At 35.7% G+C, this 17,192-nt stretch overlaps 1 protein-coding gene across 20 annotated transcripts in view; it reads right to left on the bottom strand.

Moving 5' to 3' along the window:
• Window positions 1-17,192, bottom strand: part of ADGRL2 (adhesion G protein-coupled receptor L2) — a 216,463-nt gene that overhangs the window by 171,314 nt on the left and 27,957 nt on the right. For 2 of the 20 annotated variants that reach the window (XM_087889865.1, XM_087889869.1), the window contains exon 2: window positions 151-232. The exons of the other annotated variants lie outside the window; for them this stretch is intronic. The gene's annotated coding sequence lies outside the window, so the exon portion shown is untranslated. The remainder of the gene's footprint in view (window positions 1-150; window positions 233-17,192) is intronic. 20 annotated transcript variants of the gene reach the window in all.

Here is a 17,192-nt window from a genome sequence, read left to right as displayed (position 1 = left end):
CATTGTTATATGATTGTGATTCGTGATTTTTCTGACAAAGATAATTAGGAAAGCTGGATTTGCTTAACGACTGTGAGTTATTCGCGTAGGCCCATGGTAAAAATGGTCCTAAAATCAGGTCCAGACATATGACTTGTTTTGTGACCGCACCTTTTTATGACTGAAATTCCACTCCTAAATGTGCTTCTAAATCAAGGATTATCTGCATGCTATAGCCACCCGGTCCAGCACTCTGAAAAGAAAAAATCTCAAGTAGATCAATATTCAGGACTGATTTGGAAGACAGGATGTTATCTCAGCAATCATTCAGAAATTATTCGTGTGGCCTATTCAATTTCAGAAGTGGTACTAGGCTAGCTTCAAACTACAATTCAGTTTTTCCCACTTTAATATAGCAGTGGAATATGAAAAAAGCACTTTTGATGCGTACAAAAACAAAGGTTCAAAAGAAAAGAAAAGAAAAGAAAAGATCATTTCTTTCCCCCCCCCAAATGGACAACTCTCTTACTACTTTCAAAAGTGTGACAGAAGAAGTTCTCGGCAGATACCTAGAGGTATAATAAAAAAAGGAAAAGAGAAAAGATCTATTGCTAGTTAATCTAGAGGTGGCACATTAGCTGCTGCAGGAGTTTCCTGAAGCTGACACAAAGGAATAATTATGTTACATCTTGAAGTCTTACACCCACAGCAAAAAGAGCATTCTCTAGTGAAAAATCTATAGCATCCACAAAGAAACAAGTTACATGTATCACTGAAAGGATGGTTTGTCTTTTTATTTTTATTTTTTCTTTGCAAAAACTAGTCCCGATTAGAAAAAACAGTCAAGCTATTTAGCAAAGAAGGATGATCTGCCTTGTTTTTATACACACAGCATGGACAGGCAAAGGAAGAATAACAGACGTTTAGGATACTTTATCTAACAAAAGCCTGGATAGTAATAGCAGACTTCATGAACTTTATAGACAATAAAAGGTGAAGCAATACGATCATTAGAATAACAAGAGTGCCCAGCTGAGATAAATTAATAATTGCAAGGGAAATAAAGCTAATATTTGATTATTACTGAAGGAGTCACAAATTTAAAAAAAAAATTCTGCGATTTCATTGTTTATGAATTTTGCTTTTGGGATAAAAAACAATTTTCCAGACTATGTTATTATTGCTGTTTTAAAGTGACAATATGGTTAGATTTATGGTGAGGTTTGGTCCATCTGAATTGTTGGAATATATAAAATAACAGAAAGTAATGTCAAGTACAATATAGATATTACAGTAGCAGCTATTGGCAAAGAGATACATCTGTGTGGAATGAATATTTGGAATGAGGGTTGGCCATAACAAAATGTATCTTGATTTTTGTCTCTTAGATATCATGACAAATCTGAATTCCAGCTCTTAGAGATTTATTGAACCATTTCTTTCAAGCATTATCTCCAAGAAATGCATATCTAACCACTGCTATTGAAATGCAATGATTTCAGGGTAATATTAGTTCAAGAATTTTTAAGACTTTTTGTAACACCTATATATACAATGATACCTTTTTTTATTAAAAAAAATCCTTCAAATAGGAATGAAGAAATTTGATTGCTTATTTTTTCAAAGAATTAGCTAATGCATCTCAAAGAAGAAAATGGTTTCCTTTTTATTGCAAATAACCAATAATTTTATTATCTGACTCTAGCATAGCAGCATGCTTTATCTATCCTAGAATCCTATTTAGAATCCTATCTAGTCGGATTCTACCCTCCCCTATCCCCCACAAACATTAGCAGGTATAAATCCTGGAGCCAGAGAATACTTGGGACCAAGGATGTTGCTGACAGCCTAGTCTTTCAGACCATGTAATTGCACAGATAAGGAGACACAATCATTAAAATCTTGCATCAACAAAACCCAAAACAGGCAAACACCAGCAGGAAAAGCTGTATCAGGTTACTTCTATGCAAACAGAAAATGTAGATCATAGTAAGTGGTCATTCTTTGCAAATAGCCCATTTCCCTTCAGACTTTAAAAAGAGAAAAAGCTCATACATAGCTGGGCCTGACAGTGAGGAAGGGAGACAGCCTTTAGAGCCAAAAAGCAGATTAGATTTCAATGCAACCAAAGCTGCCTGGAAAACTTCACTTGTAACTTATATCCTTCCCTCTGGGAAACAGCCTGATCTCCATCAGAGGAATTTTACTTTGGAAAATTAGAGGATATATTCTAAGCCCTTTTAAAACAAACAAACAATATCAGGAAGGAAGGAAGGAAGGAAGGAAGGAAGGAAGGAAGGAAGGAAGGAAGGAAGGAAGGAAGGAAGGAAGGAAGGAAGATTTTTAGGGACAAACAAAAATCAGCTTGAAAGTAAATTTACACTTACTTTTAGCTATAACAATGGTTATATCTATCTGTTAAACTTTTCATAAAACTGCAGTATTTTACCACCAATCTAAGGATTGGATATGAAATAGAATTACTGGGCCAGAATGCTTCCTTAGATACTATTCTATCTAAGATACTGCTTCTTTAAATACTGTTCAATGGCTCTGGTAGCCATTGCATCATACTGTCTAGTTCCTAAAAGTCTACAGAAGAACAGAAACTGAACAATTATTCATCATCTCTTCTTCATCATCATTTTTATTTACTTTCAAAGACTGTAGACGAAGCCATCCTCTTCTTCAAGCAGAGTCATTTGAAGAATAAGTACTGGTACTTTTAAGAGTCTATAGCCTTGAAGGCATCTATAGCCTTGAAATAAACATTTTCTCTTTATTGTATCCCCCAAATCTCTCAAAACTTATAAAATTAATAATAATATCAAAATAATATTAGTATTATATAATATGTTTCTCACTACCAGGACAGTGGGTAGCTAGTCAGTTGTCCAATGTGAGCTAATCTTGCATACCCAAAGCTGGACAGTTACCAAAATCATTTTCAGAGCCAGGTCTTTCATTCAGTGGCCTTTGCCCAAATATGACATTACTTCTCTTTTTAGTATGAGAATGATAACTCAAGATGGAAGACTTGGGCTTTGGGCTACTTGCAACAGGCTAACAAATTCAGTACCAGAATTGAGTATGTACCACAGAAGAAATCAGGAAAAGCTATATTTCATAAAGAGAATATATAAATCTAGGAAAGAACACTTTAATCGTAGATGAACTGGCATTAGCAGCACTCCAGAGCTGGTTGGGGCTATTTCACAAACTGTTGCTAGGAGTGCAAAAGCCAGCGAAGTGGTAGTTAGATATCCCACACAGTCTGATACAATGCCAGAAGCTTAGGGAACGCTGCTGGTGTCCAGAAAGAAAGAGAGCTAGTGTAAACTCCCTCAAATTCACTGAAATCTTCGAGAGAATCATGATACATGTTCTGAGAACCTCTGGTTTAAGATTGAGGTGAGCCAGCTGCAGTCTTTCCACAAAGCTTGATTATGTTCCGCAGGGTGGATTTGATTTAAATCGAGTTGATTTAAATCACAATTTAAATCATGATTTAAATCACTAGTAAAAAGGCTTGATTTAAATCAACTCAATTTAAATCATAATTTTTAAACAGCAACTGTCATCTCTGCTACTCCTTTGACCCACTGTTGACTCACTGATAGTCCCAGTGTTGCAGAATATACAGACTCATGCTACATAACTAAGCTCCATTTCATGCTGAATAAACTAAATTATTTATGCATCTTAAATAGAAAACTATCTTACGATAGATTTTTTACCCCAAAAGTTTTTTATTAAAATAAATTCTATAAAAATAAAAAAAATCTGATTTTTTTGATTTTTTTAAAAAAAATCATTGATTTTTATCCACCCTGATGTTCCGCAAGAGTGCTGGGATCGCAGCCATTGAGCAAAGCAGTCACATATCTCACTTAGCAACTATTTTGCTAGAAGAGCAAGATTCTGGTCCCAATTGTGACTGTTAAGTGAGGACTACCTGTAAAGTATCAGGGAAGGGAACAGCATGTCAGTCACCGTATTATAATAAGAGAATCATTTTTATGAACTTAGATGCTGTATGCTCTGAAGTGAGAGATCAGTGCTTTAGCAAAGCTTGTATGAGTATGAGATAAATATTCACCAGCCCTGAATCTAAGCTGAAAGTGGGATCACAAAGCCTGAGTCCCAACAGACTAGATTCTATGTTAATCGTTACAACCAGTTTACTGACAAAGAAGAATTTACTGCCTAACAAACAAAACACTAATGCTTACAGTGTTTCAAGCATTATAACTATATCTTCTCTGACCACATAGGCATTGGGGTCTACATCAGTTACTTCCAGGAAAAGAAGTGAGGGCAAGAGAACAGAAATGGGGGAAAAGATGGCTACCACCATCAAACACCATATCATAGAGGTTAGCTTCTTTTCCTAAGAGGTTTTGTTCATTTCTACACAGAATATCTCCCAACTCACTGATCTGTTCCTATTCACATAAAATAATGGTCTCTCAGATTAACAATTTAGGAAAGCAAAGTCTGCTTGAGCTAATGAGGTAATAATAATACTCTATTCCCAATATTCTTTCTTTCCTTCATGCTTTCTATATTATCAATATCATAAACGTTACCAACATTCATTACACTTTTGCTCCAATTTATTCCATCTCATATTACTTTTTTAAAAAATATATATATTTCGGATGTTCTGTATGCTAACCAGTCATTCAGTTTGCTCTCATGATTACTCTCTGGATTGGCAGAGGGAGAGAGGAAACAGAATGCACAAGAAAGTCAATTACCACTATTATCAGCTGTAATATCTTAGCCTCATGCTGAGCATGTTAAATATGCTGATAGTTTGGACACCAGAGGCACAATCTGTAGATGTTTACCATTCTGTTCATTAAACACTCCTAGGTCTGTGCAAGAACTGCAAATAAATAGGTCTCATATGCTAAATTTTAAGAGAAGAGAAGAGAAGAGAAGAGAAGAGAAGAGAAGAGAAGAGAAGAGAAGAGAAGAGAAGAGAAGTATGCAATCACATTAACCAGTAACATCCCAATATAGAATATGTTCCTTTTTTTAAAAAAGGAGAAACAACAGCAGACAATTTAATGGTTTTCCTAGTTCCTTATTAAAGAGTACTTCTATCGATAGATAGATATTCAGTTTCACCATGGAATCCCACTGCACTCCTTACATAAAGTCAATACCACTAGCTCCAATTCTATAAACCTACATTGTAGGGTCATTTTGAATGCAACCTAATATACAAAGTTGGGAGGAAAAAGTGACTTAAAACAACCAACAGCGCATTTCCATGTTCTGTTTTTAATTAAGTTTCATTCTGTTAAAACTGTACATGTTCTTCCTTTATACGAAAGTATGGCCATACAAAATGTTTTGAAATGAAACAGTTGTCTCAAGTTCAGAATGGGCCATTCTGACTCTTCCAGAACTGTTTCAAACCTGAAGCAGCTGTTTTAAATTTGAAGTATGGTAGGTATTCTGAAATTGAAGTAAGTCTCAGTTCATACCTGGAAGAATTCCAGAATGGTTAGGATAAGCAGTTTCAAATTCAGGTTTGCAATATTTTGCATACCCCTACCTGAAAGAAAAATGAGGTTTAGTGGTGAAGGTGGTTGAAAGGAAGATACGTCTGAAAAATGGCTGTGAAGTTATGAACACAAAGATGGAACCAATGGTGGTGACTTTTCCCTCATCATTGCAGATATGATGGGAGCAACATGGCGCTCCCATGTAACACCGCTCCTGCGCGAGCTGCACTGGCTCCCGGTGGTCTTCCGGGTGCGCTTCAAGGTGTTGGTTATCACCTTTAAAGCGCTCCATGGCATAGGGCCTAGCTATCTCCGAGACCGCCTGCTGCTACCGACGACCTCCCATCGACCCGTGCGCTCCCACAGAGAGGGCCTCCTTAGGGTGCCATCAGCCAAACAATGTAGGCTGGTGGCCCCCAGGGGGAGGGCCTTCTCTGTGGGGGCTCCCACCCTCTGGAATCAGTTGCCTCCGGAGATAAGAAGAATCCATGGCCTCAATGCCTTCCGTCATTCCCTGAAAACCTACCTTTTTCAGCAAGCCGGGTTGGCTTAGAAGAAATTTTTAAATTCTTTTAATTAGTTTGTGATTCTTAACTTTCGGGCCAAAATTTATATATATTTTTAAATGTTTTAATATTTGTATTCTATGTTTTTTATCTTGGCTGTACACCGCCCTGAGTCCTCAGGGAGAAGGGCAGTATATAAATTGGAAATTAAAATTAAATTAAATTAAATATTCCCTACATCCTGTTCAGGCATTACAAAATTGGTTAAAAATCACCATTCAAATATAGATGACAACCCTTTTAGAAGATGCAAGTGGATTACTTTATAAGTAACTCAAGGCAGTGAACGTACATAATATTCACTCCTCCTATTCTCCCCACACACACACACACACATACACAACAGATCTATGAGATAAGTTGGGCTGAGACAGAATGGCTGGCCCAAGGTCAGTCAGCCAGCTTTCATCATTATAAGGTGGAAGTAGAACTCATGGTCTCCTGGTTTCTAAACAAGCACTTTAACCACTATATCAAACTGGTTTCCCTGGTTTTTAAGTTCTTTTTTCTATCTATCTGCTTGTCTATTGTCTGCCTACCCACTCACCTATCTACCTACCTATCTACCTAAGAGCCGCCCATCTTATGGGAAAGCGATTCTGAGCAACATACAACAAAATTAAAGACAATAAATATTTAGTTTTTGAATACAGGTAATCCTCGATTTACAACCACTATTGAGCCCAAAATTTCTATTGCTAAGTGAGAAAGTTGTTACGTGAATTTTGCTTCATTTTACGACCTTTCTTGTCACAGTTGTTAAGTGAATCACTGCAGCTGTTCAGTTAACAACATGGTGATTAAGTAAAACTGGCTTCCCCATTGACTCTGCTAGTCAGAAGGTTGTAAAAGGTGATCGCATGATCCCGGGAAATGGCAACTGTCATAAATATGAGTCAGTTGCCAAGTGTCTGAATTTTGTTCACAGGACGGTCACACAATGGTCATGTGAAATCTGGTCATAAGTCACTTTTTTTCATTGCTGTTGTAATTTCAGTCACTAAATGAACTGTTGTAAATCGAGAACTACCTGTATTGGGAAAGTGAATCTTGGAAGTATAGTCAGGAAATATTCTACAGGCTGCAGAAAAAGAGATCATTACCTGCCTACAGCTCCTGGATCATAATTTTCCCAGTCCTGCCTATATTATGTACAGGTCAGGCTATTGTGGCTTGTTCAACAACCCATAATGAAAACCTGGCTTACTGTTAAGAATAAATGCAGTCATTAATTCAATAGCATTAACTCCTCTGTTATTAACTCCTTAGCCTAGGTAAGAAGACATCAAGAGGACATTCTCCTTGAAGGAGAATCAAGAGTTCTCCTTCAAGGCACATGACCAGGCTAAAATTATCATAATTCCAACACATTATGCAAATATCTAGCTCTCCAGAGAAGTCTGTAATGCTAGGGAATGGTGGAAAGAAAGTGAATGAGAAGATGGCCACCAACAAGATCGATGGATTCATTTACATTTGTAGAAGAGACCACTGAAAGATCTGAACTACCAAGTGGGGAGAGATCGTCCTGACAAATATCTATCTCTGTATTCATTAAAGAGTCAATATTGAATTGGTGGAAGGTAATCATTCAAGAGGATATAAGATTATGATCTAATTAAGATCCACCCATCGCTAAGTGAGTGAGTGTTTCCTCAATATAAAACAGATTTATTAGAAGGATTAGCAAACAAAGATAATGAGACTATGATAAGACATGCCAACAGCTCTGTATATGCCACTTGATAGTTAGATGAGTGGTATATAAATTTAATAAATAAATAAATTTACTTTGTAATCTTTTTCTTCTCAGTATAAGAAAGATGGAAATAGGAGGAATAAGTGAATTAAGAGAAAAAGTAAGTACACACATAATATTCATACCTGACAATCCCAGTTCAAATGTTAGCTGCCCAACATCCAACCTCCACCAGGCAAAATGAAACCAAGCATGAAGATTTAACAAAACAAATACATTTGTGGGTTACATATACCATCCTGTTTACTTAACCCCATTGATTAATTGGGTTAAATAAAGCCTTATATTCAAGGTACTGCAAGTTGCAACTGTAGTTTATAAGGGCTTGAGGCCAATCGTTATGCAAAAGGGTTCTCCTTCCACACACAATAGAACTGTGTGGAGGTATGTGGACTATTCAAGAAACACTAGTTAAAAGTCATTTAATTTTTTAACAATAAATGAAAGAAAACTGGCAATTAAATTCCTTACATTAGATGGAATAATTCCATGAAGCTGGAAATATATTATGCACAAAAGCAGTTTTTTTAATAGTCTACATGAGTGAGCTAGTTTATCCTTCAGTTTCCAGGTTGATTATATACCAAAAATTAATTATAATTAATAATCATATTCCCCGAAAATAAGACCGGGTCTTATATTAATTTTTGCTCCAAAAGTTGCATTAGGGCTTATTTTCTGGTTAGCTCTTATTTGGGGGGAAATGTGGTACTAAATGCATCCATCTGGCTAACAGTCTTAATAGGGGCTTATTTTGGGAGTAGGGCTTATATTACGAGCATCCTGAAAAATCACGCTAGGACTTATTTTCCGGTTGGGTCTTATATTTGAGGAAACAGGGTATAAACTGTTTAACTTCCAAAAGGACTATATATATACACTATTCAAGTAGGGTGTTTTTTTCTGTTCTGTTCCAGTGATGATGCCCTTCTATGCCTTTTGTCAGTGACTAAAATACTGTGATGTATTGTTATAATGTTATTCCTTAAAAGTTATCATTTTTAATTCCTGAAGGAAGAGAAGAAAAAGTGATTGGGGTAGCAGTTGTCTGACTCCACTGGGAAACCTTCAGAGCCAACGTGGAAACACTGTGAAACCTGTGCATTGTCTAACTCATGTTTACCTGCTCATACATTAAGGTCAACAACAGAGGTCTTCTCTATGGAAGTCAATGGAATGAATGGAGGAGCCCAGTCTATTCACTTAAAATGTTTTCTCATTAAACTCTACAGGCACCTACTGTATTATACTTTAAAACTGAGAACACATAACCTCCATGCACAAATTTTCTATACATAAAATAGAATTGTAAAAGACTAATCAGGGAGAAGAAAAACGCAGAATCTAATTGATAGGTTAACATTTTATGCAATTATTCCCTTAGTTTGCAATAATAAATTCAAAAACACCAGCCATGTTTTTTTCTGTTCAGTATGCAGACAAGCTGTATTGTTTTACACTGTATTAGGAAATCGGTTTCACATTATGTTTAAAAATAAGAAATCAGTTTCACATCAAAGTGGGCAAAATTGGACAGAAAACAACCTAAAATCATAACAGCCTAAGTAGAATAAGGAAAAACAGTTTAGGCTGACCACTCTCAATGGCAACTCTCAAAGCTGTGCTGATGGACATGTTATCTGCATTTACTGCTAATTAATTCTACATTCTGATTCTTCAAGAAATAACACAGGTTCCAAACGAATATTTGTAATAGCATAGTCTAATCACTGCACAGCAAAATATGAAACAAAATCAATTGTAACTCGTAAGATGTAATCTTGCTACTCTATTTGGCTCACTGTGCTGAATTCCTAGCTCATAAATCATTGTTACTAGCCATTCAGAGGATCAATATTCAGATTCCCTCTTGGTCTATACATACAACCACTAAATGAAATAATAATGACCTAAGGTCTGTCATATATTAGGTCATCAATACCACCAGCAGAGATTTCTTGGCAAGAATGAGGTAATTGAAGATAAAACAAATCTGATTTAAAAAAAAAAATCTGTAACAACAGAGGGAGGGGAAAAAAAACTCTTCATATGGCCTGAATATGTTCATAAGCACAGTCCTAAAATCATTGCCTGCTTGACATTTTATGGAAAATTTACATTTAAGGAAAAGTCAGCTTTTGTGACACTGCTGATGCTAAATATATTTAATTAGACTGTAAACATACGATCGTTAAATGCTATCTTGTCTAGTTCTGAATCCCCCTCCTCTCTTCTATATCCTCTCTTTGTCTTTTAAAAGCACCATTAGTACATCTGTAAAGAGAATTCCTCAACTCCTTACTCTCATTCCGATAGCCCCAAAGTCCCAGTGGAACAAAGATTAGTCCCATTAAAAACCAACAACAAAAAATAAAATAAACTATTAGAGTGCTTTCCGTGAAGCCTTATTCCCCAAATGCTTTACAGACCATTTAATTATCTCAAGGTAGTGGAACGCCTCTCTGCAGACAAACGTGAAAGCTACAGAGCTCTTTCTATCTCTTTCTAGTATCCCAGTTGTAGACTATGGTGCTATTTTAATCTCTAATAAGAGGGGAAAAAATGTTGACTGACATATATTACTTAGGGTTAAAAAAAAAAAAGAACAATTTCTTGAGATCTTTAAATTACCACCGAAACAAAGCAAGAAAATCCATAAGGGCGAGTCTAATTTATGAAAGGAACGTATATAACGCTATCAGCTAGCTTTTCACCTAACCCCACTATGCATATCATCAGCAGAAAAAGCAGCGCCTATTGCCAGTCATTGACATAAAGTGATTTTCCAGACATACCACTTTACACAGCAGGGGAGTTGCACATTTAGGAAGCTTTATAATAATTATGTTTTTTTAAATAATGGAGGGGAGGAATCAACTCTCTCTGGCTTTCCAGTTTGTTCTCATTCTCTTTCTAGACCATTAGAAGATTTCACAAATAGCGGGATAGAAAGCTGCACAGAGAAACCTTCCCCCCCCATCCAACATTAAAAAGTGGCAACATGCTTGATGCAGACATGGTTTTTAACTCCAACCACACTACATAGTATTGCCACAAGATGTGGAGGGCAACAACAATACCAACACTGGTAAGAGGTCTACAAAGGAAACAACTGCTGGAGTTTCATGCAGAACCTTCTTGCCTTTAAGGAGATGGCAAGGGATAATGTTTTCTACATGAATTTTATTTGGGCATGAAATACGCAAGGCTGCATTAAACCCTCAATCTCCAAAACTTTGTGTAGATTCCAAAGAGCCTCACCTGGCTCCCTCCATATCTCATATATTAAGAGTCAAGCATGGCTCTTCTTTAAATAAGCTGAGTGAAGATACCGAGGCGATTGAGAGGAGCTGTGGTGGCACAGTAGTTAGAATGCAGTATTGCAGGCTAATTCTGCCGAGTGCCAACAGTTCGATCCCGGCTCAAAGTTGACTCAGCCTTCCATGCTTCCGAGGTGGGTAAAATGAGGAGCCAGATTGTTGAGGGCAATATGCTGACTCTGTAAACTGCTTAGAGAGAGCTGTAAAGCACTATGAAGCAGTATATAAGTCTAAGTGCTGTCGCTACTGCTATCAGATTTAGGACTGTTATTGTGAAAAGAAAGATTAAAGTTGTATTTTGCATGCAGAAATGGCACTATTCTAAAGGCATTCAAACAAATGTCAAAGGCTATGTAACTTTTCACACTTTTTAAAATTCAATTTAGAGTTGATGGGCACATTTTAAATTGCATTTTTAAAATTCAAATTTGTATTACTGTACACTGCTTTAGGGTAAGGTTATGGGTACTGTACATAAAATAAATGCTGCAAATATGTATTTCTTGCTTATAAGTTTTTCATGGATTTTAGTATTCCATAATACTGACCAACTTTGAAACTCTTAACCCCAAAGATTTTTACCATAAATTTTAGTAACACAGCTAAAATAAATTCAAGGCTGCTATGCTGAAATATCTTTATTTAAGCAGTTGTAGATTTTAGTTGCTCTCATTTTCTTTTCTTTTTTTAAAAAAAGTTTATTTTGTTCATGTTGTGATTTTTCATATTCATAAAATCTTTTGGAATTTGATAAGGCAGTTATTTGGCCACTTTTGTATTTCAGAGATAAATATTTTACAGAATGCAAAATTCATTTTGCCTATTTGAAATGCTTGGCTTAATAATTACACTCATATTTTTTGGCCTGGCTTGCTTCAACATGCCACTAATACGAATTACATTTTTGAACTGCAATTAACAGCACACTCCATTTGCCTACTAACCATCAGATAGTAAAGAAACATTGGTGTGTGTGTGTTTTAAATGTGCAAATGAAGAGAAAATGTGTCCATATGTGAAAGGAGTAAAGAAGATTACAAAATTTTAATAAGAACATTATATTATGGTAACACTAATCTAGATGTTTTACTGGAAGCAAAGTGGATTACTGTAAATGAAATTTTAAAATGTCCTTTCCATTTTATAGATAACACAAAATGACTCCTTTCATGTCTCCTGCGATAAGGATACATTTGCCACACGTTTAAATGGTGCCTTCACCCCATCGAACCCAATGTATAAATTAATAATTCAGTGACATTAATACAAGAAGATAAATGATAAAGCAGCAGGGGCACAAGGGCAGTATTCGAAACAGACGTCTTTGGGAACAGCTAATACCTTTCTGCCAATTACAGGCAGAACTTTTCAACAATCTTCAACAGCATTTTTACAATCTAAATAGCAGCTTATGCACACACAATTTCACACAACTCAAGCTTAATAAATTTCCTGCTGGTATCAAACAATCATTTTAGGGGATTAAAGTGCAACATCTGCTACCATTAATAAGCATTTTATATAGCTGTAAGTATAAAAAGCAGTTTTTACTGAACTGAAACTCTGAGGGGGAGGAAAAAGCACCAGTTTAGTATAAATCATAGTTATATCACTTTAGTGGTGATTTTACCTTATGACAACAATGGAAAGTATTACTGAAGTATTACTATACAGCAACTCCAGAATGAAAATATCTGCTAGGCAGAACTATTATTTTTTCAGGTTCCAGAACTATTATTTGGCAAGGTTCCAAACATTGAAAAAGTAAATTATACAGCCAAATGCTAAGCATTTCCAGTCAGACTTGTAATCATCAATGTGTTTTCAATTGACTTTTTCAGCTGTAGAAATATACTTTGCATTAATATTTGAGTGACATGTTCTCTTTAAAATGCTTATTAATGCTTTAAAAAGTTATTAATAAATTGGATTGGTTTCGAAGCAACCTGCCAATATCAATATTGTTCCTGATTCAATCTTCTTGTTAATGTAGTTGAAACAAAGACAGAATTTGGTTATATCAGTTTATGATAATCAACATAGTGAAGGAATTCTGGTACTTTTCCACCAATATCAGGGAGATTAATTTGTACAGTACTAGGCTATGAGAGGATTTTTTTTTTTTAAAAAAAAATAGTGCTGAAGGATATGTGTTTCGGTTTTTGTATGTGTGTCTGTATGAAAAGAATTAAAGCAATATACTCCGTAACAGGGATCGAAAAAGTAAAGCTCCTAGTCAAAGTTGGAAAGTTCTCACAGATCTGGAATAGTAAGTTCTACAACAAACCCCAAAATACTATTTATTAGCATATGCTGCCCAAATGTCTTTGCTCTGTGTTGCCAAAATAACCGAATCCCTGCTGTTTTCATTCAGAACACTGGAATACCACAAACTATCATATACCATAGTAAAATAGGACTGAAAAATGAGGATGCTAAAAAAACTCTTGTTTCAATACTTGGTTGGCCTTTCGAAGGTTCTGAAATGACAAAATTATCATTCCATTACCCTCAAGTTCAAAAGAGAGAGAACACACAAGCACTTGGTATCATTTATCTATTTAATGTACCATGCTAGCCCAAATCAAATATGATTTTATATATTACTGTTGCAGACAGACAGGCAACAGACCAGCTGGGAATGACTAGGAGGACACACTTAAGCTGGAGGGCCTTACTCCTTCCAAATGAGCCCTTCAGTGCTGTCACTTTCCTGATCCTGGATGGCTCACAATTTTTTTTTACAATGAAACCAATAAAAGATGGCATCCCAAGTTTGGACTGGCAGGTGCTACTCTGAGGTCTGAATAGATGGAATTAATCAAAGGAACCCAGAGCATGCCAAGCCCGCAAGTTTGAAAGGGTGAAAAGGTACTATCGGATATCGAGTAACCAGGCCTACTAATTATTATATATAATAGTGTAGGGTTGCTTTCAGTAAGAAACAAAGAAAAACAAAAACAAAAACAAGAGTTGTACTGTCTTGCAAGAACTGAAAACCAGGGTCAAAATATAAAAGTTACCAAAGCCATTTAAAGACCAATTCAAGGATCAGCTGAATCTATTCCAGTAGTGGGTTTCAATTTAGTTTGCTACCGGTTTGCACGTACACGATGCTTCTGCGAATGCGCAGAAGTGTCTGGGCGGGTGGGTGGAGCCTCCTGCCACTGCCGCTACCGGTTCACCCAATCCCGGGCGAACCCACCACTGATTTATTCATATTTGGATTTGGTTGGTTGGTTGGTTGGTTTTATTCCACAATTTTGGCTGGTGCAGTTCTAGTGCTTTTCATTTCAAGAATTCAGTCTACCATGAAACACACCAAACAGCCCCCTTAAATTCATCATGTGAGGCTAGAATGCCATCAAGGAATGCTCAATATTTCCAACTTTATCCTGCTTTTTGGGAACAGCCACCATCAACAAGGTCAACCATAGATAACAAAATAAAGGCAGAAAAAATTCTATGGGATGAGCTACAGATAAATCTCCTGCTTATGAAAGAGGAAAATTCTAATAAAATTAAGAGTATAATTTAGAAGGGCGGCAGTTACTTCTAAACTGGATTTGGGCTTGACTAACTATTAATAATAATTGAAATATAAATGACCATAGTTACATTAGTTAACCTCTTACATTCAACCAGCCTTAATACAGGATATAATAAACACAAGCTACCCACTTTGCACCATGTTGTCTGGACACTCAAAATTATTGAACTTATTTAATAATTAGGGTTACCAACTGATGTAGTTTATGCTATTGGGTATAATTTAGATAGTTAGAATGTGCACACAACACTCTTCAAACAGAACACAAAAGACCTGTTCTGGCATTTCATTTAATTAGAATCCTGGATCCCCATTGCAAGAATGTGTATATATAGAGGTTATTAATGCCTTAAATCAAACTATTATTCAGCTTTGCATAATGAAGTCTACAACAGCCTTATATAGTGGTGAGAAAGCAACCTCCACAAAAATTTTAAATATTAAAAATCCAGACCTGAATTCATACCCAATGTAATTCAATTCCTACTACTTGGAGTTGGCACTTAAATACTGCATATGGACAGAAACATCCTATTTTTCCTTTATATGCCTTCAAAAATATACACCATTACTGAACTATTGTAAATTTGATATTAATTCTAGGTGACAAAATGTCTTTCAAAGAAGAAAAATAATGCAAAAATCAAATTATATCATTGGACAGTTGATCTCAAAGTGATTTATTCCATGGTGCAGTTGTTATAATGCATTATTGCAGGCTACCTCTGCCCATAGGCAGGAATTTCATCCTGACTAACTAAAGATTGACTCAACCTTCCATCCTTTCGAGGTCGGTAAAATGAGGACCCAGATTGTTACGGGCAATATGCTGACTCTATACACCAGTTAAAAGAGTGCTGTAAAGCACTATAAAGTGATATATATGTCTAAGTATTATTGCTACTGCTTTTCCACACATAAGTATCAAACAAGTAAGACATTTTTAAAAATTTCAGCAAACTATGTCAAAGAAAACTCTATTCATGTTTACTAAGCAGATCTTCAGCATCTGGGTAATAACGTACTGAAATAAATGAATAAAAACTGTGGTTTCCCTTCTGCAAGAAACCTTTCAATAATACTGCCAATCAAAGCCAAAGCTTGCTATCGAATCATTTTTAAAATATTGATTGACCACACATTTTTATTTCCCATAATCAATGTAATTTTGATTACATTACAGTGATCATTCCAGCAAGACTCTCACAATCTATTCATTTATGTGAAATGTATTCTAATATGTGAAATCAAACAAATAAATATGAGATACGATAGCAAAAGATAATTCATTTTAATACTTTTTATTTATTATAGTTTTAATATGATAATGCATTTTAATACATTTCAATAATATGTTTCAATCGTTAATGTATTAACGGGGAAGAGATATTGAGCTTTTTTTCTAGTATCAAATTAGATTAGTAAAAGTAGGTATCATTTATATATTTTAGACTGAAACTCTCACATTACTATGACAATGATGATGCTAATTCAGATGGATGGCTATTTAGAGTCATAACCTCTAAACAGCTTGTTCTAATTAAAATTGGATATTGGAAATTTTAGAGAAAATATGATTAAAACTCTCTACAATTTGCCCATTACATTTGATAACGCAAAAGGCTAAACTGATCAAAATTTGACATAAAACCTTTTTTTAATATCACCTTGCAGGATAATGAAGCACACCAACAAGAACATTGTTCAAGGCAGTTATCCACTTTGTTACTGTGGAGGAAGTAGTGGAAACTTAGCAAGGGGGAACCCTTCCATTGTATCATTAGTACCATATTTTCCGGCATATAAGACGACTGGGCGTATAAGACGACCCCCAACTTTTCCTGTTAAAATATAGGGTTTGGGCTATACTCGCCATATAAGACTACCCCTCTTCCAATGCACACCAAATAAAAATTAAAAAACATCAACTGGCTCACCTACAATGTAAAAGCAGCTGTGCTAGTCCTAAAATGGCCCCTGCAACAAGCAGGAACCTCACACAGCCACAAAAAGCCCCCCAAAAAACTTTCACACTCTACACACACACAACACAACTGGCTCACCCACAATGTAAAAGCAGCTGTGCTAGACCCAAAATGGCCCCTGCAACAAGCAGGAACCTCACACAGCCACAAAAAGTCCAAAAAAACAACTTTCACACTTTACACACACAAAATTCCACATACAGCTTTGTGAGATTTTGTGTGTTTGTGTAGTTAGAGTGAAACACTACAGAAACACACTAAATCTCAGAAAGCTGCACAAATATTATTTTATTTTATTTTTATTTTTATATGAAAGCTAAATTTAAAACTTCCTAAACTTTAAATGGCTAGGTCTAAAAAAGAACAACTAAAAAAATCCCAATTGACTATTTTTTTTAAAGCTCCCAAAGGGGAAAAAAACTTACCCAATAGAACAGGGGTCTCCAACCTTGGCAACTTTAAGACTTGTAGACTTCAACTCCCAGAATTCCTCAGCCAGCTTTGCTTTGCTGGC

This window comes from Pantherophis guttatus, chromosome 3 (genome assembly GCF_059756535.1).
Source record: "Pantherophis guttatus breed Tessera chromosome 3, ASM5975653v1, whole genome shotgun sequence".
NCBI classification, from domain to species: domain Eukaryota; kingdom Metazoa; phylum Chordata; class Lepidosauria; order Squamata; family Colubridae; genus Pantherophis; species Pantherophis guttatus.
The sequence above is the reverse complement of the archived record's forward strand: the minus strand, read 5'-3'. Positions and strand labels throughout refer to the sequence as shown.